We start from the raw sequence: 24,257 nt of genomic DNA on the forward strand, positions 1-24,257 counted from the left end.
ACCATAAGCAAATTAGGAGAGCATAGAATAATTTATCTGTCAAATCTATGGAGAAGGGAATAATTTAGGACCAAACAAGATATGGAGAGCATTATAAAATGTAAAATAGATAATTCTGATTATATAAAATTGAAAAGTTTTTGTACAAACAAAACCAATGTAATAAAAATTAAAAGGAAAGCAGAAACTGGTGGGAAAAATTGCACATGTATCTGTGATAAAGGCCTCGTTTCTCAAATATGTAGAGAACTGAGTCAAATTTATAAGAATATAGGTCATTCTCTAATTGATAAATGGTTAAAGGATATGAACAGGCAGTTTTTAAAAGAAGAAATCAAAGTTATCTATAGTCATATGAAAAAATTCTCTAAATCACCTTGTGTCATTGAGGACCATCTAAGGGAAAAAGGAGTCAGAAAATGATAGAAGACTATAACAAAAAAGAATGAAATTACCAAAGCTCTCAGGAGGAAGAAAACTCATTTAAAACCTATAAGAAAAAGTAGATAAATCAAGTGGGAGGATATTTAAATAAAGGGAAAATAGTCTACAACACATCTAAATGAATCCAAGAATCTCTTAATAAATATTAAAAGATAAAGGAAAATGAACCAACACCCGATGAGGCAGAGGACTTCAAGAGAGCATGGAGCCAAAGCAAGATGGTTCTAAATGGTTTAAGGGAGAAATAAGAATCATGAAAATAATATTAATTTTTTTTCCTGGGTTATGTTTTTTTATTAAATTGAGAGAAGTAAAAACCACATCTGGGGGTAGGATACAGAAGAACCAACAGGTGAAGGAAGGAATGAGTGAGGGGATGATGGAGCCATTCTGGGGCAAGGTGGGGGCTCAGTTACCATTGCTGGGGCCCCCCCACCAGCTGTGGAGGGGCCAGGTCAGGGCCTGGGATGGGGGAGGGGAGGGGCTCCACCAGAATAGCCAAAAACTTGGTGTCCCCAAAAGCCTCGTTCATGCGAGTCTCAAAGTAGCGTTGAAGGCCAATTATCGACTGGACGTCGGCTTTGTCTTTGGTGAGTTTGTTAAAATTGCTTGAACATGCGGCCCATGTCCTGGGTAAACTCCTGCGGGGAACTGTACGGGGGTGACAGTTTCTCCTGGAGGCGAGCTTGGATCAGAGTGAGGTCCAAGGTGCCTGGCTGCTCGGCAGAGGGCGTGGGGTCCGTGGCCAGTCGGTGCAGGGGACAGCACAGCTAGTGGCAGAGCAAGGCCAACAGCACATGCTCACACTTCTGCTGGTTAGTCAGTGAGAGCTTGGCAGAGCAGGTGTCCCCATCGGGAGTCAAGGCAACACTCTCGGGGCCAGGAAGAGGGACCTCATCTTTACAGTCTACCACCTCCTGGCACAGTATGGAGCAGCTTCATTCCTCCCCAGGCACCTCCTGCAGGGTTGGCAGGTGACACTCCAAATGGAAGCAGAATTCACACTGGCTACACATCACCAGGTCCCCCAGCTTCTGGCAGACACAGCAGATAATGGTGCTGTCACCCGCGGCTCCAGGGCCGCCAGTGGCCACGGTGGCAGTGGAGGCAGCTGCTGCTGCGTCAGGGCCTTCCAGCACTTCCAGGCCAGAAGGGGGGCGGGCCCTGGCTGCCCACTGTCATATCCATTTCGAGGTGTGCCAAGCTCACCCTGGGCACCTTCTGCATGAGGCCACTCACTTCCCCCCTAGCCTGATCTGGACCTTTTCGTTCCAGACACATTTGGCTCAGCACTGTAAGGGTCATCTGGCCCATAGCTCCCATAGCCCTCCTGGAGGTCCATGGCCTGATTCCCTCCTCCAGGCTTGCCAGAGGGCCGGGGAAGGGACATGGAACTGGGACCACTCCTCTCCAAAACAATCTTGCCGAAGGCCTCGGCGCTTTTGGTCCAAGCTTTGAGGTCCCACCGGAAATTCATGTCCCCATGCGACTCCACGGGGTCCACAGTCATCTTGAGGGTTCAGCATAGCTGCAAGTAAATTAGCTTCTTGGACAGCAGCAGGGCTGTGTTGTTATCACTCTCCAGTGCCCAGGAGGCAAAGCTCAGGATGTGCCCCTGGTGCCTCTGGATCTTGGTTACGGTCCAGTGCTGGCACTCCAGGTGCTCCTGCTGCCCCTCCGTCACCTTCTGGGCGTCGTTGACCAGCACACGACCCAGCTTGTTCAGCTCTTTCATGATCTGCAGGATGGCCATTTTCACATCCGCCTGTACCCACTTCTGCACATCTGTCACCTGGTGGATCAAGGTGCGCACTTCCTTGGTCTTCTTCTGCAGGGCGGCGTGCTTGTCCCCCAAGCGCTTGACCAGGGAGGCCAGGAGCTTACTCTGGTTTCTCACAGCGTCCTCCAGGAACTGGTACTAATGATCTTTGTGGGCATTTAGCTGGCAATCCCGTCAGGTAAGTGTATCATAGCTCTAGCAAAACAGGACCAAGGGCTCATGCTTGTGGACTAAGCAGTAGACGGTATGCTCCCCATCATGGGACTTGGCGGGGCCAGTGGAGTGGACAGTGTGGTCCTTGGTGTACTGGACCCGCTGATGGGCCTCCACGCACATCTCACCCAGGGGCTCTGAGCACTCGACACAGTAGCTGGTGGCGGGACGTTGTACTCGCAGCTGGCGTAGCACTGGTTGGCATCCTTGGGGTCCGGGCCGCCTTGGTGCTGCTGTCTCTCATGAAGTAGTTTTCCACGATGTCCTTGGCTCTGCTGCTTGCAGACTGGACAATCCACCACCTCACCATCACCTCTGTTGTTGGCAGCTGCAGGCCCAGCGGCCGTGCCGGTGGCACAGCCCGGAAAATAATATAATTTATGGCCCAAACAGCAGAAATGTTCAGAAGAATAGAAAAAACCTGAATCCCCAGCAATGAGAAACAAAAGAGAGAACAAGTGATTGGAAATATACACAGAGGTGAAGGACAATCCAGAATAGAAGCAAAAGCAATAATGTTACAAGAACTCATGGTCTCTATATAAGCAAAACATATTAATCTCGAAGACAGGATGAATAGAGACAATTCAGGGATCATAGGTCTTCCAGAAGAACATAACATGACAAATAAAAACACTTGAATATCGTAATATAAGAAATAATTTTTTGGAAAGTGTTCAGTCCTTCTGAACACATAAAATAAAGTACCAATTGAACGGATCCATAGAGTTGCCCCAGAAAAAGAAGGCCCTATGCTGTAAACTCTAATAATTTGAAGCATTTCTAAAAAAAGAGAGAGATTATAACAGATGCGAATACATTATTTACTTTGCAAAATTCCCGGACAACAGAAACATAAGGAAGGTAAATACAGTTACCAAGGAAAGTGCAAATTACAAAATAAATTATCCCAGAAAAAGAACCTAGAAAGAGAAAGGTACCTATGGGAACAACAACAGAACAGAGGAACCCTGAAGTGATTTCTTTTGAAAAGTCCACAAAGTGATAAGGGTAAAAACAGAACTTAATTCGAAGTGATAGCAGAGGAACAGACTGAGAATACCATGTACAAAACCTTACAACACTCCACCTACAAGGAATTGATATGTATGGCTTTTTTTTGGTGAGATTAAATTGCAGAATGACAACATGGAGAAAAGAGGAGAGAGAAGGAAAAAGAGAAGAATGTGTGATGTGCCCTAATCAAGTCAGTGCTTAAATAATGAGGGAAAATAACTTCTGTACTCTCTCAGGAAGAAGGTCTACAGGAGAATGGGAGAGGAGGAAAAGGGAAGAATTTGGGATAGAGAAAAAGAAAGGGGAAATCTCACTTGAGTGGTAGTAGTGATGGTGGTCTCATTGAAAAATGTTTTCATGGGAGGAGAGAGAAAGATTATATAATGAGTGGGAGGGGGAACTTATAATGAGTATAATCTGTAGAGATGTGGTGCTTAGAGAGATCCCTGTCTCTCAAAGAATATTGGGCCTCCATAGAGAGCATCTTGCCTCAGAACAAGAGCAATCGGAACTCTTGGGGGCAACCAGCATCCAGAAGGGTGAGGGGATAAGGACCCAAAGAGGAGATTACATGACAAATGGGAAAGAAAATGGTCATGGGGAGGGCAAGGGGTGAAACAGACTTCACAATCAGGGACACAGGAAAATTTTTGCTATGGAGCAACACTTCTCTCTTCTCTATTTCTGTTGGGAATGGATATTTCTAAGAGTACAGTATAACAGAAAACAGGGAGGGGAGCAAGTTCTAGAAAGCAGTAACAGAGAAATTTTTAAGAAAAGGGAATTAAAAATAGGTCCTTTAGAGGCTTTAATTACATGGAGAAAACAGAGATTAATAAATATATATAATAACCATGAATCAAAGAATAAATTTTAAAATATACAGAAAGGGAAGAGAATGAGGGGATAAAAACTTTTTTTTTTTTTAGAAAAAGGTGAAGAAAATAAAAAAAAACCCTAACAAAGGGAATTGAAGGAGAAGGAGGGGCTTACTTAACTGCATAACTGAGAGGAAAAAAAGAGAGGAAGGATTAGATAACTAGATCAAAGGAAGAAAGAAGGACCTCATAATTTAACTAAAATTCCAAAATGAGGAAAGTGATGACAAATGGGAGGGGGTGGGGCTTTTGAGGATCAGAGGAGAAAGCTCATGAGTATAGGGTTTCCTTAAATAGATGAAGCAAAAAATGACTAAAATGACAAAATAATGTCTTTAGAGAGGAAGAGATAAAGGTCCTCATTCAGAAAAACAAAATTGGAAGCAAATTGGAAAAAACTTAGCTCTCGTAACTTGAAATTTGAATGGATTAAAAATCAACTAAAACAAAGAGGATGACATATTGGATAAGAAAACAAAACCCCACAATCTGCAGCTTACAAGAAAGACACCAAAAAAAATCAAGAACATACACAGAATCCAAATTAGGGGCTTAAAAAAAATTTACCATGCATTATGTGAATCAAAAAAAGCAGGAGTTGTAATCATGCTATCAGACAAAACAAAATTTCACAACATAGAAATAAACAAGGAAACTACATCATGCAGCAGTGAACCACAGGAAATAAACCAATATCAACATTAAACTTTAAAGGCTTCAGATGCCCAAGTATTCTAATTAATATTAGAAAAAAATTAACTGACTTACCAGAGGAGATGAAATGGTACAATATTTAAGAGCAATATGCAATAATAGGAGGAGATGCCAATGTCCCTCTTTCAGTTTTGGACAAATCTAACAAAGTTAAACAAAGGGGGAAAATATAGAATTGAGTAAGTTGCTGGAGAAACTTGAACTAAAAGACTTATGACATCATTTAAATGGAACTGCTAGAGAATATGATACAAATTTATAAAAATTTACTATGTAGTAGGGTATGGAGATAATGCAAATAAATGTAAAAAGGCAGAAATAGTAAACACATCTTTTACAGATCATAACAAAGTAAAAATAGTATTTTCAGGGAGCACAAACAAAAGATATGGACCCAAATGGAGGCTTAACAATAAAATCATAAATAAAGTATATGAAATAATTTTTAAATGATTGCCTTGCAGTGTGCTTCTTAAAGAAATAATGAACATCTTACAGAGCTGGAGGACTATTTAGTACATGACTGAGACATGCCAATATGATGTAAATAATAGTACTACTAAGGTTAATATACATTTTGATGCTATACCAATTAATCTATCAAATGGATATTTTATAGAACTCAACAGTGTAATAAAATTCATTTGGAGAAACAGAAGATCTAGAATATCCTGGAAAATAATGAAAAAAGGTAGAGATAAAGACAGAATAATATTTCCCAATTTCAAGTTCTATTATCAAGCAGCAGTCATCAAAACTATTTGGTAGTGGTTAGAAAATAGAGAGGCAAATCAATGGAATAGACTAGACAAGGGAGAATCAGAAACAGTGGAACTCAGTTACATTCTTTGGTAAGCTGAAAAACAAAAATTACTCAGGAGAGAATTTCCAGTTTGATAAAAATTGCAGGGAAAATTGGAAAGCTGTCTGGCAGAAATTAGGCACAGACCAGCACCTTATGCCATATTCCACAATACATTTTAAGTGGATATGTGACCTTCATACTAATGATCATACCATAAAAATAGAAGAGAAGCAGATCATAACCCATGGGCAGGAGATGGATTCTTAATCAAACATGGGATGGAGACAATTACAAAAGATAAAATAGATGATTTTGAGTACATGAAACTGAAAAGCTTCTGCACAAATGAATGCATCTAGATTAACAAAGGAAAGTAGTTAAATGAACAAAAATGTTTTTATACTATTTCTCTGATAAGAGCTTGTTATCCAAGATATATGAATAGCTAACACATATGTGTATGTACATATTTACGACCAAAACCCATTCTCTAATAGATAAGTGGTCAAAGGATACAACCAAGAAGTTCTCAAAATAAGAATGACAAATGATTAACATTTATGTGAAAGAATATACAAATCATAATAAGGGAAACACAAATCAAAGCAACTTTGAGTTTTCGCTTCACACCCAGAAAATTGACAGGGATGAGAAAAGATAGGAATAATCAATATTAGAGTAGATGCGAGAAGGTAGATATACTAGTGCCTTGTTGGTAGAGTTGTTAATCAGGCCATCCATTTTGGAAAGCAGTTTGGAGTTGTGCAAATAAAGTGACTAAATGTCTGTAACTTAAGCCCCAATATATGAAAATATTTATAGCGGCACTCTACTAGCAAAGAACTAGGAACAAAATAGTTGCCCTTTGGGGAATGGCTAAAGAAATAGTGGTACACACGTGTAATGGAACAAAATGTGATGAATACAGAGACTCATCTAAAGAATTACATGAACTAACGCAAAGTAAAGTAAGCAGAGCCAAGAAAACAGTACAGACAATGACTGCAACAAAGTAGAAAGAACCACAACCACAAAACAATCAAAGGTGAATGTTGCAGACTTACAAAGAGCAATCAAAACCCCCCAAAAAGAGAGATGAGAAGACAGGGATGAAGCATTGCGTGCATTTTCAGACTTTTTCAATACATTGATTGGTTTTGGTGAATTTTTCTCTTTTTTTTCCTTTCTTTAAAAAGTATTATTTGTTATGAGATGGCCTTCTCGGAAAGAAAAGGAGAGGAGAGAGGAGGAGAACCTAGACAGTAACAGCCTTTCTTCCCCAAATCTCACTCAGCATTTTGTTTGCATCTCTCTAATATACCCTTATATTATTGTTTATCATAGTGGTTTGTTTCTTTGTGTTTTATCCGCCTACTAAACTATAAGCTCCATGAGAGCAGGAACTCTTATTTAAACTTGGCATGTTGTACAGTGTCCAGCACAGTGCCAAGTACATAGGCAGTGCTTAATTGGATTTGAATTTCTTCAGCTAACTTTTGCCAAGAACTTGGTATGCAGTAGTACCATACAAGAATAAATACAAATAAAACATAGACTCTGGCATGTGAGGGGGTGAGGCTGACCTTGCAATATAAAACAAATATAATTCAACACAATATGTTGAGTATAAGGATATACCTTATGTAAGTTTGTATAAAAAAAGAGTTTGGTAAGCAGTATCAAGGAAGGCATTGAGGAAGAAGTGGCATTTAAGCTGGGTTTTAGATGGCGGGTTGGATTTTAACCAGCAGAGAGCTTGGAGGTTCCAAAGAGGCAAGTCAGGAAGATAGAACCATGAGCTTTCCTCTTCAACTGGGTTGGAGATGGGGTTGGACTACATGAATTCTGAGGTTCCTTCTGACTCCCACATGCAACATTTCCAGACACTGGTTTGAGGAGAGAGAATACTTACACTATGGCTTTCTCTGTATTAAAGGGTACCTTAGACTTTACTGTTAGCAGGGGAAATGTATGCATAATTAGAAGTTGCAAAGAGGCAAATTTAGACTTGATATCTGGAAAATCTTCCTGATAATTAGACCTTTCCCAGTATGGAACGAGTTACCCTAGGAGGTAGTGGCTTTCCCCCTTATTGGAGGGCTTTAAGTAGAGGCTAGTTTGTTGGGTGTAGTATAGTGAGGATTTTTTGTTTTTGCTTGTGAATTGGACTAGATGGATTCTAAGGACCTTTCCAGCTTTGAAATTTTAAGATTTCATGACTTTGTTTTTCTATTCTGTTGTGTTCCTAGTACTTTAGAAAGGATAATTTGTCACTCCGAGGCCTATTGGCTTGCCGCTGGTTATCCCCTGGTGAGAGCATGGGCTTGGACGCTGAGAACAGTGAAGCATTAGAGCCTCAAGGGTTTCCTCTCAGAGGTAGCAACGTGGAGGCTAATGGATTCGGCTCCTTATAGAGCAGATCTGTCAGATCTTTGCTGCACGTCTCTGGTGACTGGGCCACTGTGATCATGCTCTCCGTGCTCATAGGATGAAGACCCCCCAACTCAAGCCATTTTGTCATTCATCCAAACTTTCAGCCCCACTGATACTGAGAAACAGCTTCCCTAAATGACTCCCTTGGAACTGTCCTCTGAGTAGACTTTGCTAATAGCACTTGTACCTCAGAGGAGAAAAAATGGAATCAGTTATAACTCCTGTTCAAGCAAATTAATGATAGCAACAATAAGAATTATTAATATGCATTGCAACTCTTTTTAAGTCAAATTATATGTTACTATAAACCAGACCTAAAATATTACTTTCTTGCCTTGTGAAAGTCTTAATTAAAATGATGCATTTTAATATATTTTTGCTACATAATATAAATTATTTCTCAATGACTCAATTTCTGCTTTCTTCTCAGTAATAATCTTGGCTGTGCAGTGCAAAAGTAGAAGAAAATTGGTGATTAATAAAAGAATGAACAGGTGGTTACATTGCTCCTAAAAAGATCAGCAGTGTAATAATTTCTTAATTATTATTATACCCTGTAAGGGTTTTTAAATACATGATAATATATTTCCTTCTCCTACTGCTGGCACCCTATTGCTCCTGGCATTTGGTTTAATTCAGAATAATAATTAATGAGAACTGAGGTACCTCTATACATTTTCTTCCTTCTGTTTTAGTCTCTTAAGTAACCATCTTGTCACATTTATTATGCAAATGTTGCAGCCTGCATGTCATTTCAGCAATATGGGCGAATGCCTTGAAGTATTTGGGGGAAATTAACATTTTATTCCTGAAAGCAGTATTTTCCATATGTCTTTCAAAGAAACAGATGAAAGTGGCATAATTGCTTGGTTTTTATCAAGGTGAAGGAACCGGGGAGAAACATTGAAAGAATCAGATAATGGGGAGAAGAAGAAACTTCCTTGCAAGATGGCCATGCTGAGCCAAAGGGAATCTAGTCTCAGCGACAGGATTCTTGGTGCGTCATTAGGTAAGAAGGAAGGGACAAATCTTTAGAGCTCTCTCAATTCGTCAGATACGACTCCTGGATGTCCAGATGAGGCATTTATCTAATGAGAAAAATGATATCATGAAGATGGGGGACCACTATGAGGCTGGAGCTCATCCATTATGTGGGTGTACTGCTTGTCTCTCTGGTCAATAAACTTGGTTTGGCCCAACTCTTTTGGAGTTCCCTCAACAGGTCCAGATGTTTCCTTCTGGCATCTCATAACTGAGTCACTGGATCTGGGAATTCCCCAGTTATTTCATGAAATTGATTGTGTTTAAAAAGTTTGCTTCAGTCCATTTCAACAAATACTGATGAATGATAGGGGATGGTATAGGAACAATGATGCATTAGACTCAGTTTAATTTCCTTGAGAACAAAGACTGCCCTGCTGTTTTGTTTGGTGGCCATAGAGGACTTCACCAGAGTTGGACTATATGATACAGACAGAATGGGTACACCTCAAAGGATAAGATGTTCCTGAGTGATGGGGACAAAAGAACAGGCTGAAAGTGGGAGTGAGCGATAAGTGAACTGTTCCTCATGTCCCAGGGTATTGGACGTGAGAGATTGGCCAGGGATGCAGTGTCTTCTGAGTAGAGCCAGTTTTCTTTTTTCTGGAGAAGGTAGAAAGAATGTTAAGTAAAGATATCCAGGCTAAAGGGGAGTTTATTAAAAATAGAATGAGGATTCTGAAGACATCGACATAGAAAGGCAGAGGAGGAAGATGGACTGTGGAGGGTTGGGGCAGAGGTGGATGGATATGAGGGGAAGAGGAAAGCCAGACTGAGGAGAGAACCTTTGTCAGTGCAGAGGTTGACGGCTGTTGATAATCCCAGACTAGAAGTTAACTCCCAGATTCTGGCTGGCAATGTCATGTGGAATTGATAGCCCACTAACCCCCACATCCACACCCCACTACCCCCATGGGAATCCAGGTTCTCAGCTCTGTACACTCTTCCTAATCTTCTTATATCATGTCCTTACTTCCTGATCTGTCAGGGAATGGGTATCACTCTAGAGGTATGGGTGGTAGCCGGAGACTATTCAAGTGGCCTTTTTAATGAGTTGCAAGATATATAGTCTCATCAGATGCCCACAAGAGGGTAATCTTTACCAGTAGTGATAAATCCAGAAAGTTTGTGAAAGATCAGGATTTGTGTGGGCAATAGTCCTGGCCTCATGTTGTTGGCCATTCACTTATTATTCTGGTTCCTGGTCACTTTTGCCTACTGATCCTCTTGTATTTTCCCTCTATATTGCCTCACTTGGTGATCTCACTACCACCTATGGATTTAATTACCATCTCTCTGCTGATTCCAAAATTTACTTATCCTGCCCCCAAACGCTCTGGTGACCTCCAATCTCACTTCCCCAAATGCTTTTCAGACATCTAGAACTAGATATTCAGTAGAGTTCTTAAACTTAATGTATCTAAAACTGAATTCATTATCTTTCTCCCTAAACCTCTCCCCTCTTCTCCTACCTTCCTTAGTCCTGTGGAAGGCAACACCTTCCTCGTGGTCTCTCAGGCTTGCAACCTAGAAATTATCCCGGACTCATTATCTCTCATTGGCCTTTCCCTATATCCAAGTTGTTGCCAAGGCCTGTCAACTTCACTTTTGCAACATTTCTCAAATATACTCCCTTCTCTCCTGTGACACTGCAGTCACCTTGGTGCAGGCCCTCATCACCTCACCCCAGGACTACTACAATACCCTGCTGGTGGGTCTGCCTTCCTCAAGTCTCTCCCCACTCCAATCTGGCCTTCATTCAGCCACTAAAGTGATTTTCCTAAAAGGCAGGTCTGATCATGTCAACTCCTCTATCTCCCTATTCAATAAAAGCCTTGTATTTCAGTTGTTTTCAGTTGTGTCTGACTCTTCATGGCCCCATTTGGGGTTTTCTTGGCAAAGATAGGAGAGAAGTTTGCCACTTCCTTCTCTAGCTCATTGTACAGATGAGGAAACTGAGGGTGAGGTGACTTGTCCAGGGTCACACAGGTAGTGTCTGAGGTCGGATTTGAGCTTGGGAAGATGAGGCTTCTTGACTTCACTCTATCTGCTGGGCCACCTGGTCCCATCTAAAATCCCATCTTCTACAGGAAGCTTTTTCCAACCCCTCTTAAGTGTAGTCCCTTCCCTCTTTCAGTTATTTCCTCTTTATCTGATTTATAGCTTGTTTGTACATATTTGTTTGCCTCTCATTCGATTGTGAGCTCCTTGAGGGCAGGGGTTGTCTTTTTTGCCTCTTTTTGTATCTCTGATACTCAGTACAGTGCCTGGAACATAGGAGGTGCTTAATAAATATTCATTGACTGACTTACTCCAGGTCCAGTCCAGGCTTGGGATTGTTGGCTATACTTTGAAAACAAAGGAATGCAAAACCACACAAGATTATAGTAAAGTGGATGACAGGTAACACAGTGCTGTAGTGTGTTGGAAAAGACCCGAGGACAACCTATACATATTGATTGAAGGAAGCCAAGAGTAATTCTAGGATCCCACAATGATAGAGCCAGAAGGGGCCTTTGACAAATTTTTATTCAACCTCCTTATTCTGTAGAGAAAGAAACTTGTTCCCAAGAAGAGGAAGACACTTACTCAAGGTGGCACAGCTTCTCCGTGACAGCTGGGTATTGAATCCAGATCTTTGAATTCCAGATCCAGGGCTCATTCCTCAATACTCTTTCGAGATTTCTCCTGGGAAACTCTGGCTTCAAATAGGAAATGCTTGAGAGATGGCTCCCTGAGTTCCCAAGCCGTGTACAGCTATGGGAGCAGGAAATCTGAAAGATTCAGTGTACCACCCCCTTCAACCCTGGCCTACAACTGTGTATGTGAAACCTGAAAGCCTGGCTATGGACGATTTCCCAATTCGTTAATGGCCTTCTTTATCATTGTAAGGTAATAGAGTCTTGTGAGCTAGACATCACAGACTCATAGATAGGTTAGTTGATTTAGCTTCAGTCTTTGATCAATTGACAAACAGCTCTAAGCAACTCAGTCAATTGATCAATAGTAGAATCTGCATGTAACAGTTTTCTGAGTGCCAAGAATATGGGCCAGGCAGAATGGACAAAAATATCTCAGCACACACAGAGCAAATGGGATGCCATTATTAAAGGACACTAAAAAGTCAAAGGAACTTGAGGGACAGATGACAAAATGAAGTCCACACTAGGGTAATGATTTTCCCCTATATTTTCTACTTCACTCTGCTAGGTTCAGAGGACCTAGGTCAGAGTCCCATGTCAAGATGGCCAAGTCAGAAAAAATGGGTTTACTTTTTTGGTCTAATATTTATTAGCTGTATGATCGTGGGCCAATCATTTCAACTCCCTCATCTGTAAAATGGGGACAAGATTATTTTAGGGAAATTTCTTCTGAACCCAAAAGATTCTAAAAAATGGTACTTGTAATTACTATGTGATAACGACAATTTGGATTCAGCAAGTAGTTATTAAGGGCCTATTATGTTCAAGGCACTGGGGATACAACCTCCTCTTCCCCCTCAGCCCTAAATTGGTCCTGTTCCTCAAGGAACTTATATTATACTAAGTGGGGGGTGGGAGGGTGAGTGGTAATGGTAGAGGCACCTGAGCTGAGCTTCAGAGAAAGCTAACAACTCTAAGGGAAGCACAAGGTAGCGTATGTGTGCAGCTCAGCCACAGGAGGGGGAAGAGACTGTAAATGCAAAGGTACCTTATGGGAGGAAGGGGATGGGAAGGGCACTCATTAGAAGGGCAGGAAGACAATGAGGGTACAGGGTAGGTACTTTGCTTTTGAGGGCAGCTAGGTGCTGTTGCAGTGAGTAGGCCTAGAGTCAGGAAGATGCATTTTCCTGAGTTTAAGTCTGGACTCAGACACTTACTAGCTGTGTGACCCTGGGCAAGTCACTTTACTCTGCCTCAGTTTCCTCATCTGTCAAATGCGCTGGAGAAGGAAATGGCAGACCACTCCAGTATCTCTGCCAAGAAAACCTCAAATGGGGTCACCAAGAGTCAGACACAACTGAAAAAACTGAACAACAAAAACATGTTGCTTTTAGAACTTTTGAAACAGATGGGTAGCAGGCTTCACGTGGAACAAGGTGGGGACCCTCCCCAGGGGCACATAAATAGTAAGTAGCTTTCCAGGAAGAAGGTCCCATCATGTCTTTCCTTGGGAGCCTCCAACAACTGGTTTCTGGGTTCCACTGCAACCAAGAATGCAGTCCCCCAAACTACTCCTGTGGGGTTGAAAATACCTTTCATAACTATCCAAAGTTTGGGATAGGTTAGAAACGGTTCAGTGGGTCGTTTATGTTCTGATGGGTTTTAATTCATGACCATCTGTAGGCTCTGAGAGATAGGCTTGGCATAGCCAGTGTCCCCTTATCCTTCCCTGCCGAGCTACTCATTTTCTGGAGGGTTTAGGGAAGCCATGTTGACCCCATTCTATACACTGACTGACCTGGGGGGTGCTCCCCAACCTCTAATGGAGTTTAACGTCAGCTCTTAGTGATCATTGGCTCCGTTTTTAAAGGGAAGGAATGGCTGGATGACAGCTTGTCTGAATACGGAAGTGTGATATAGCCAAGAAAACTAAACTAGGCTGCACTAAGAGAGGCCTAGGACCCTGTATGAGGGATGTGGTAATTCTGCTCTTCTCTGCCTTCATCAGACCATGCTTGCCTGTTGTACGTCATTCTGGGAGCCACATTTTAATTTTATACTTATTTTCTTTTTGGAGTTTTTATTGTCATAGATTTTTTACATTGCAGTCAATTCCAAAAAATAATTTCCTTTGTAATAGAAAAAAAATTAGGCAAAATCAAACTGCACCTACTGTGTCTGACAATATATGCTTCATTCTGCATCTGTAGTCCCTCACCTTTACTATTGAGAATCAGAAAGTATGTTTCCTCATGTATTCTACAGGGCTAAGATTCACCACCAGAATTCATTGGAATTTGGCTGCCTTCTGGAGGTCTTTTTTTTTTTGGAGTCATGTATGCACTGTCCTCCTGAGTCTGCTTACTTCACTCCGCCTCAGTTCACGGCTCTAGTGCTTCTCTGGTTTCCTTGTATTCATTTGACACAATCATATTCCATTACAATTATGTGTCACGATGTGTTTATCTATCTCCCAGTCAGAATACCCACTTTGTTTAAGTCTTCTGCTACTTCAGAAAATGCTGCTATGAATATTTGGGTTTATATGGAGCCTTAATTTTTACCTTTGATATTCTAGTATCAGGAGTCAGTGCTGGTTCAAAAGCCACAAACAGTTGAGTGACATCTATTCGGTTCAATATTTCTCGGCCAAAGTAGTTTCAGTAACTCCTTCTTGCCTTTAGGATGTAATACCTGTTTTTCCATTTGGCATCGAGAAAATGCCTCATAGTTTAGCTCCAAGTGAGTTTTCCCCCTTGAATTCCCAATCGTTTTCCAGAACAGTTGCATCAATTAGCAACTGCACTATTAGCTTATTAGTGTGTCTGCCTTATCATTTCCTCACCAACATTGACTCTCGCCTTTCATTTATTGTCTGAGGGACATCATCTTGTAGTGGCCAGAGATCATGGTGTCAGGATGACCTAGATGAAGCGTTCCCTCCGACATATTCTGTGTTATCATGATAAAGTCACTTAACCTCTCAGAGCTCCCAGCCAGCTCTCGAGGACTAAAAGTTACAGACTGGTAGTTAATCTGCATTGGTAGAAGAACTTTCCACATTGCTTATTTCCTAGTCCAAGTAAATCATACATCTGGACTAAGACTCATCTTTGACAATTAGATGGGTATGAGGTAAAACTTAGGGATTGTTTTAATTTGCATCCTTCTTATTAGTATTTGGAACATTTTTTGAATATGCTTGTTGACAGCTCTTCTTTTGAAACTGCTTGTTTATATATTTGAATTTTTACCAGTTGGAGAATGACTCTTGGTGTTGTATGTTTGTATCAATTCTTTATGTATTTTCGATATCAGGTTTTTATAAAAAGATATTTGATGCATTATTCCTCCCCTCTAACATCCATTATAGACAGTTTCTCTTTTCTAGTCACATTGAGAGTGTTTGCTCATGTAAAATCTTTTAAATTTTGTGAAATAGGAATTATTTATTTTATATAATCACATCCATTTAATTAAGTTTAAAAGAATATGACCTTTTATATTTAAGCCATGAATACATTTGGAGATTATTGTAGTGTATGGTATAAGAGACTGGCTTAAACCTAATTTTTCCCAAAAGCTTTTGAGGTTTCCCAGCAATTTCATCAATCAAGGCATCCTTTCTTACTGTGGTTTGCATTTTGGGTTTTATTAAACACTGACCTGCTGTAGTTCAATTGCTTCTGGTTCCTACTTGGATAGTTTGTTATACTGCTCTACTTTAAGTTTTTTTTGGTGCTTAAAAAATCACTGTCACTTTCCATATTCCCCTAATAGAACCCACCCTTGTAACAAAAAAAGTTAAATAAAACAAAGTGATATACCAACCATATCTGACAGTGAAGGCTTCATTTCCCTCGTATACACTTTCCTTACTCCCAGAACCTTTTCTTTTAATAAAGGAAAACAATCAAGCAAAACTGACCAATACAGCAATTGTATCTGTCCATATTTGCCACTTATTCTGTATGTATAGGCCCCTTCCTCTCTAGCTCCCTCGCAGGAGAGGGAGAAATGTTTCTTTGTCTGTCCTTTGGTCATCGATTTGAATTGGAATGCAGTTACCCTTTTGAGTTGTAAGCACTGTGTATATCATTCTCTTACTTCTTTCTTTACTGTTCATCAGTTTTTAAAAGTCTTTATTAGGTTTCCACCTTTTCCTCGCATGTGTTGTTCCTTGCAGCACTTTTTTAATGTTTCATTTAAAATCTCTATTGATATCATTTTTATATCACCTTCATTTCCAGACACCGCCCTCCCTCTCTCCTACCTACAGCCATTCTCTGTAACAAAGAATAAAAAGATACAGCGCGAAAGAGAACTATTCAGGAAAATGAATCTATTGACCAAATCTGACAGTATATACATTGTTCCTTACTGATAATCTCCCACCTCTGCAAAGGAGGGAGGGACATTATTCACATAGACCAACTTTGTTCAGTCATTCCCCAGTCTATAAATACGTACTTTGTGTGTAGCTTTTTGCTCTTATGAAAAGTGCTGCTATGAATATTTTGTTGTTTATGGGACTTCTTGTCTTTGACTTCCTTATGCATGCCTAGTAATGGTATTGCTGGGTCAAAGGGTATAATTTTTGTCCTATTATTCTGAATTGTTTTCCAGAATGGTGGACCAATTTGCAACATGCCTGACTTTGCACAGCCAATCCAAGATTGACTATTTCCTTCTCTTATCATCTTTGCCACTTTGAGGAGTATGAAAATGAAAACTCAGAGTTTCTCTAAATTAAAATTTTTCTTTTTACCTGACAAACACTAAGAAATATGAACATTTCCATGTTCAGAGAACAGAAAAAGAGGAATATGTATGAAACTATGTATCTCTTATTACATTTAGCTTATTTTGAAAAATACATATATGCATATTTTACATTTAACGTGATGCCAACACTGTTCTACTTTTCTCTGTCTCCTTCTGAACTTCCATTCTCTTCTCTGTTATTTTTACATGTTTAACTGATGCTTTTTTCTTTTCTTTTCTTCCCTTTTTTCCTTTACTACTAGCACACACACCCCTGAAATAAATCTACATTATAACAAATAAGTCTACCCAAGCAAAAACCCAAATACATACATACATCTGAAAATGAATCTTGTTCTGTTCTTCAAATACATCACATCTCTAAAGTGATGGCCATTAATTTGATCAGTATTCTTAAGACTTTTTTCCTTAAGATTGCTTTTTAAATTTTACATTATTTTTCAATGAACAAAATTTTATTTTATTTTCCTTCTATCCCTCTGCCCCATTGGAAAAAATAAAAGAAAATCCTTGAAAGAGATGTACATAGTCAAACAAAACAAATTCCCCAATTGGTCACATCCAAAAATGTATGTATTAGTCTTCATTTTAAATCCATTAACTTTCTCTCAGGAGGTAGGAAGCATGAATGAACATGGCTGGATCAGAGGTCTTAAGTCTTTCGAAGTTGTTTTTCTTTACTATATTGTTATTTTATATGTATATATACGTACATGTATATGTATATATATATATGTACATGTATATGTACATATATATATCATACGTAATTTCATACAAGTCTCACAATGATTCTCTGAAACTGTACTTTTTATCATTTCTTATGGTACATTGGTATTCCATTATACTAACATACTATAGTTTATTCAACTGTTACCCATTTGATGGGCAGGTATTCCCTTAGTTACCAGTTATGACCACTAAAAATAGCACTTTTATAAATATTTTTGTATATGTGGGTCACTTTCCTCTCTATTTCATTTTTTGGGGTGTAGGTCTATAAGTGGCATCACAGAGTTGAAGTCTTGGTTTAATAACTTTTGTGCAGAGTTCTAAACTGCTTTTCAGAATGGCTGTAACAATCCATAGTTCCACAAACAGTACTTAATGTTATTTGTGTTCTCACAGCCCCTACATTTGTTGTTTTTTTTTGGTTTTGGTCATCCTTGCCAATCTGATGCTGTGTGAGGTTGGACCCCAGGATTGCTTGAATTTGTATTTCTCCAATTATTAGTGATTTATAGAATTTTTTTCATGAGGCTAAAGATAGCTTGGTTTTCTTTCTTTGAGAACTGCCTGTTCATATTCCTTGACCACTTATCTTTTGATGAATGACTTTTTCTTCTTATAAATTTGAATAAATTCCTTACATATCTTGAATATGAAACCTTGATAAAAATTTGTTGCAAAGTTGATTATTTGCCCTCTGATTTTAGCTGCATTGCATTTGTGTGCAATAACTCTTAGATTTTTTTATAATAAAAATTCACCATTTTTATTTTCTGTGATCCTCTGTATCCCTTGTTTGTTCTTGAACTCTTCTATCAACAGATCTGAAATACATCTTGCCTGTTCCTCTAATTTGTTTGTAATGTGTCCTTTTATATCTAAGCTGTGTATCCATTTGGAGTCAGTCTTGGTATATGGTATGAGATGTTGCTCCATGCCTAATTCTGCCAGGCTGCTTTCTAGTTTTTCTAGTAGATTTGTTGGAAAGTGAATTTTTATACCAGCAACTTGCATCTTTGCGTTTATTAAGCCATAACCTACCAGGTTAATTTGATTCTGTATATTGTATACTCAATCTGTTCCACTGCTCTACCTCTGACCTTTTTGTTGTTGTTGAATCATTTCAGTCTTGTCTGACTCTTCATGACCCCATTTGGGGTTTTCTTGGCACAGATACTGGAGTGTTTTGCCATTTCCTTCTCCAGCTTATTTTACAGATGGGGAAATTGAGGCAAACAGGTTAGGTGACACAGAGCTAGTAACTATGTGAGGCAAGACTTGAAATCAGGAAGATGATCCCTCTATCCACTGTGCCACCTAGCTGCCCTCAATTTTTTAACCAGTACCAAATCATTTTCAGGATTACTGTTTTGTATTATAACTTGAGATCTGATACTGCTAGGTATCTCCCTCCCCTCCCCACCCCCACCAACCCCTTTGGTGTTTAATTAGTTTTTTTAATTGGTTGGAATTTTTTAGTTCTATACCTAATTCATTGAATTGTTCTTTTTCTTTTTTGTTCATAGACATGTTTAGAGATATAATTTACCCCTAAGGACTACTTCAGCTGAATCATGCAAAAATTTCCATGTTATCTCAGTATTGTCATTTTCTTTGATAAAATTTTCGCTTCTCTCTCTTATTGTTCTTTGACCCACCAATTCCATTACTTTAAGTTATTTAGTCCCTAAATAATTTTAACCCTTTCTTGAATATAATTTAAATTATTGTGTGGTCAGTAATGGATATGCTTAATATTTCTTATTTTATGCATTTATATGTAATGCTCTAATGTCCTAATGTGAGTTTAATTTTTATAAATGTGTTGAGCAGTGCAGAGAAATATAGCCATTCCTTTTTATTCCCTTTCACGAGAGAGCTATCATATCTAACTTTTATAAAATTCCATTCAGGTCTCTAACTTCTCTCTTCTATATTTTTTGTTACATTTGTATGGATCTTAAAGTAATGTGTTGTAGCTATTGTGATTTACCATTTATTTTCCCTCTGATTTATCTTTTCCTTTTAGTATTTAGCATCTATGCTGTTTGAAGCATGTATGTTAAGTGTCGCTATTAATTTGTCTATTATATATCTTTCATAATAGTAGTTTCCTTGTTTATCTTTTTAAATAAAGTCTGTATTTGGTACTGACTTTCCTGAGATCATGGTGGCTACTCCTGCCTTTTTGAACTTAACTGAAGCATAATAGATTTTTGTTTCGGCCCTTTATTTTTACTCTGTAAGTCTATGTTTCAAGCGGGTTTCTTGTAAATGTCATATTGCTGGATTTTGCTCTCTAATCCATTCTGCTATCCTCTTCCATCTTAAGGGAGAATTCATCCCACTTATGTTCATAGTTATAACTGTTGATTTTTGTATCTTCATCCATCCTCTTCTCTTAAATCTTTTCTTCTCTTTGTACTCTACCCCCTTCTTTCCAAAAAAAACAGTGAGAAAGGAATGTGCTCAAAACCAGTGCTTTATGTTTGATGCCATCTACTTCTGTCCCTCTTCGCTTCCCTTCTGAGGTTACTATTTTGCTTATGAATAATCCTCTTTTCCTTTTCTTCGTTTAAGGTCAACAAAATACCATAAAACAACTACCAGGGATGGCAGGGTACAGGCTAGGACCCAGCTAAACTCTTGCAACATTTCCCTCCAAACAACTTTAAAATAACACATCGAATTAAATTTTGGAATTGCAGAGCCAATGAAAAGGCAAAGAGAGAGACATTTTCTAGCCTGTGACAACTCAGGAGGTCCCCAGTAGAGGCTTCTAACTCACTGAAGTGGGAACAGGCCTGGAATACCAGCAGTAGGCCTTGGAGTTGGCATTGACAGCAGCAACAGCTGCTTCGAAAGCTGTCAGCTCAGAGAAGGTAAAGGGGTCTAACAACTGTTCAGAAAGAGATTATAGGGGAGGCCTACCCCCCAGGTGAGCAGAGCCCTATTTTGACATAAAGTTCAAAGTGAAAAATAGGCTGGGAAAATGAGAAAACAATAAGAAGAGAACTTGACTATAAAAAGCTACTACAGTGACAGGGAAGGACAAGACATAAACTTAGAAGAAGACAATTAATGTGAAAACAGCTACAAGTAAAGCCTCAAAAAAAATGCTAATTGGACCCAAGATGAGCAAGAATTCCTAGAAGAGTGTAAAAAAGAGATAAGTGGTAGAGGAATAATTGGGAAAAGAAAAGGGTGATACAATAACCTTATCAAAAGAGAATTAACATCTTGATAAAAGAGGGACAAAAATACTGAAGAAAAGGAATATTTCAGAGTGACAGGTGTAGACTGTTGCATAGACAGTTGTTTGGTCCACACCCTTTGCTCTATTCACTTGCTCCTGAGCCAAGTCCAAGATCCTAATTTAGTAGTATAAGAGTTGGTAGCCCATCCTTGTTCTGCAATTGATGCCCTGGACACTTGCCTCTGTGCTAAATCTTGGGCTGAAAAAATGACGCATTGTGGTTTCTCCTTTGATTTCCTGATCACAACTTGCTTTGGTGCTTTTCCTCTACATTCATTAAGGGTAGTTTGGGAGACAACTGTGTTGTACTTCTTCATCTGACTTTAATGTCTTTGCTCATCTCCGAACTCTGAACTTTTCAGTGAAATACCTACTTTATATTAATGTATTCTTTGTATAAATTGCTCTCCTGATTCTGCTTACTTCACTCTGTGTCAGTTCATGTAAGTCCACTTTCTTTGAATCAATCCCTTTCATCATTTCTTATAGGCCAATAACATATTCCATTTATGTACAATAATTTGTTCTGCCATTCCACAATTGATGAAGACCCACTTACTTTCCACTTTTCAGCTGCAGCAAAAAGTATTGTTGTACATCTTTTTGTACAGGTGGGTTATTTCTCTCTCTCTTTGATCTCCTTAGACTATGCCTACCTGAGGTATCCCTAGGTCATAAAGTATGCACAGGGTAGTGACTTTCTGGATAAAGTTTTAAAATTGCCTTCTGGAATAGTTTGATTATTTAATCGTTCCACCAGTAGTGTCTATTTTCCTTCAGCCTTCCAAACAGTTGTCATTTTCTAATTTGTCATCTTTGCCAATCCAATAGTTGTGAGGTAGGAACTTAGAGTTTTTCTAATTTACATGTCTTTTATTAGTGATTGGGAAACTGCTTCTTCATATCCTCTGAATATTTATCTATTAGTGAATGGCTCTTAATCTTAAATATTTTTATTTATTAACTTACATAACTTGTGTATCAGATCTTTATTTTTTTCAATTACTGCAAATTCCCCCATTTAACTCTCCCTTCTAACTGAATTAATTTTGTTAAAAAAATTCTCCAATTTTCTGTAATTAGAATTATTCATTCTATCTTTTGTGATTATCTCTATCCCCCTTTTGTCCAAGATCCCTCTCTCTGCAACATCAGAGTTTTAATTTTTTTCTTACTACTTATTCGGAGTATTTTTCTGTATAGTTGCTTTATAGTTTATATTTCTCCCTTTGAAAACTATGCAAGCCCTTTTTGCCTACTTCATTATTGGGGACTGACTCTTGGTTTTAAGTCTTTATGTGTGTTCCCATTCTGAAAAAATCATACTTTGGCCAGATATGTTTGATACAAAGATTTTCTTAAAATTTCGATTTGAAATTTTTTTCATTTTCCCCACTGCCTTGGTTTTGTACATTCAAAAGCTTTTAAATTGTATGTAATTGAAGTTATCTGTTTTATATTTTATGATCTTCTGTCCCTTGTTTGAGAGAGCTCTTTTCCTAGTCATAGCTGTGAAAAGTACCTCCTTCCATTCTCCTTCATTTATTTTTATGTGAGCTTTTATTTTTTTTGTTTCAGCATCTATTTGGAATTGATTGTGGTATATGTTGTGTATATGTGGGCCTAAACTTAATTTCTGTAAAAGTGCTTTTCAATTTTTTTCTTGCATCTATTGTTAAATAAGTGGTCCTTCCTTCAACAGTAAAGTATTTTTGGATTTATTGAACACTGCACTACTAGAATTATTTGCATCTAGGTTTTGCTCATCTGGGTTGTTCCACTGTTTTATCTTTTTAGTCATTTTGATAACTACTGTTTTACAGTGTAATTTGAGGTCTGGTGATACTAGGCTCCCTTCTTTCATCTTGACATCTTATTCATTGCTTCCCATGACATTCTTGCCTGGTTTATCTGAATAAATTTTATTTTGTTTAGTTCTACAAAGTAGCCCCCTTTCTGTTTTGCTTTAGTACTAAGTATTTAATTTACAAAGTACTATCTTTTTAAAATTCTATTAGCACAATCTAGTCATGAAAAATGAAACTCTTTCCAATTATTTCTTTATTTCTGTAAAAAGTGGACTTTGTAGTTATATTGACATAAAACCTGAGTCTGTGTTCATAGCTTAATTCCCAGGTATTTTATGTCTTCTGTAGTTACTTTGAATTCACTTTCTCTTTCTATCTCTTTATCCTGTATTTTCTTGGTGATTTAAAGAGAGGCTAATTATATTTCTGGCTTTATTTTGTATCTTCCTACTTTGATGATTTCATTAATTATTTTTTTAAAAAAATGTTTTGGAGTAAAGCAACATTAATGATGAATATAAATATATTTATTAATACCAATTTACATTTAAATTCAAGTTCAGATGAGTTAGTATTTGTAAAGCACTTAGCACAATGCCTGGCACACAGGAGGCACTTCATAAATGCTTGTTCCCAATGAATTCCAATTCCTTAAGTATTACAATACTTTTTCAATATCTCCATTTAAGTCTACATCAGAATTATTTGTCCTTTCATTCTCTTTTTTTTGGAGGAGGAAAGGCCAGGCAATTGGGGTTAAGTGACTTGTCCAAGGTCACATGGCTAATAACTGTGTCAAGTGTCTGAGGCCGGATTTGAACTCAGGTCCTCCTGGCTCCAGGGCCGGTGCTCTACACACTGCACCACTTAGCTGCCCCATGTCCTTTCATTCTCATTAACTTCTCTTCTTATGATCAGTCAGTGTTTGCTTCCTTCTTTTGGTTCTGCCTTTTTTATGCTTCGCATTATTCCATGAGGTTCCCTCCCCCCAGATTTCTTTGTATTCCTTGTACTCATCCATCTTAATTGCTTTATACTATTCCATTCCATTAATATTCCTTATTTTATTTATTTTTTAAATTTAATTTATTTAATATATTTAGTTTTCAGCATTGATTTTCACAAGAGTTTGAATTACAAATTTTCTCCCCATTTCTACCCCCCCCACTCCATGATGGTGTGTATTCTGGTTGCCCTGTTCCCCAATCAGCCCTCCATTCTGTCACCCCACTCCCCTCCCATCCACTTTTCCCTTCCTTTCTTGTAGGGCAAGATAAATTTCTATGCCCCATTGCCTGTGTAACTTATTTTCTAGTTGCATGCAAAAACTTTTCTTTTTTTGTTTTTGAACATCTGTTTTTAAAACTTTGAGTTCCAAATTCTCTCCCCTCTTCCCTTCCCACCCACCGTCCCTAAGAAGTCAAACAATTCAACATAGGCTACATGCATATCATTGTGTATAACCCTTCCACAATACTCATGTTGTGAAAGACTAACTATATTTTGCTCCTTCCTAACCTATACCCCTTTATCCAATTTTCTCCCTTGACCCTGTCCCTTTTCGAAAGTGTTTGTTTTTGATTACCTCCTCCCCATCTGCCCTCCCTTCTATCATCCCCCCTTTTTATCTTCTTCCTCCTTCTTTCCTGTGGGGTAAGATACCCAATTGAGTATGTATGGTATTCCCTCCTCAGGTCAAATCTGATGAGAGC

General features: G+C 38.7%; 1 pseudogene; it reads right to left on the reverse strand.

Annotated features, from left to right (window-relative positions):
* Positions 1 to 856: 856 nt before the first annotated feature.
* LOC118832494 overlaps positions 857 to 24,257 on the reverse strand; it is a 79,864-nt pseudogene continuing 56,463 nt past the window's right edge.

Source organism: Trichosurus vulpecula, chromosome X, assembly GCF_011100635.1.
Source record: "Trichosurus vulpecula isolate mTriVul1 chromosome X, mTriVul1.pri, whole genome shotgun sequence".
Taxonomy (NCBI): Eukaryota; Metazoa; Chordata; class Mammalia; order Diprotodontia; family Phalangeridae; genus Trichosurus; species Trichosurus vulpecula.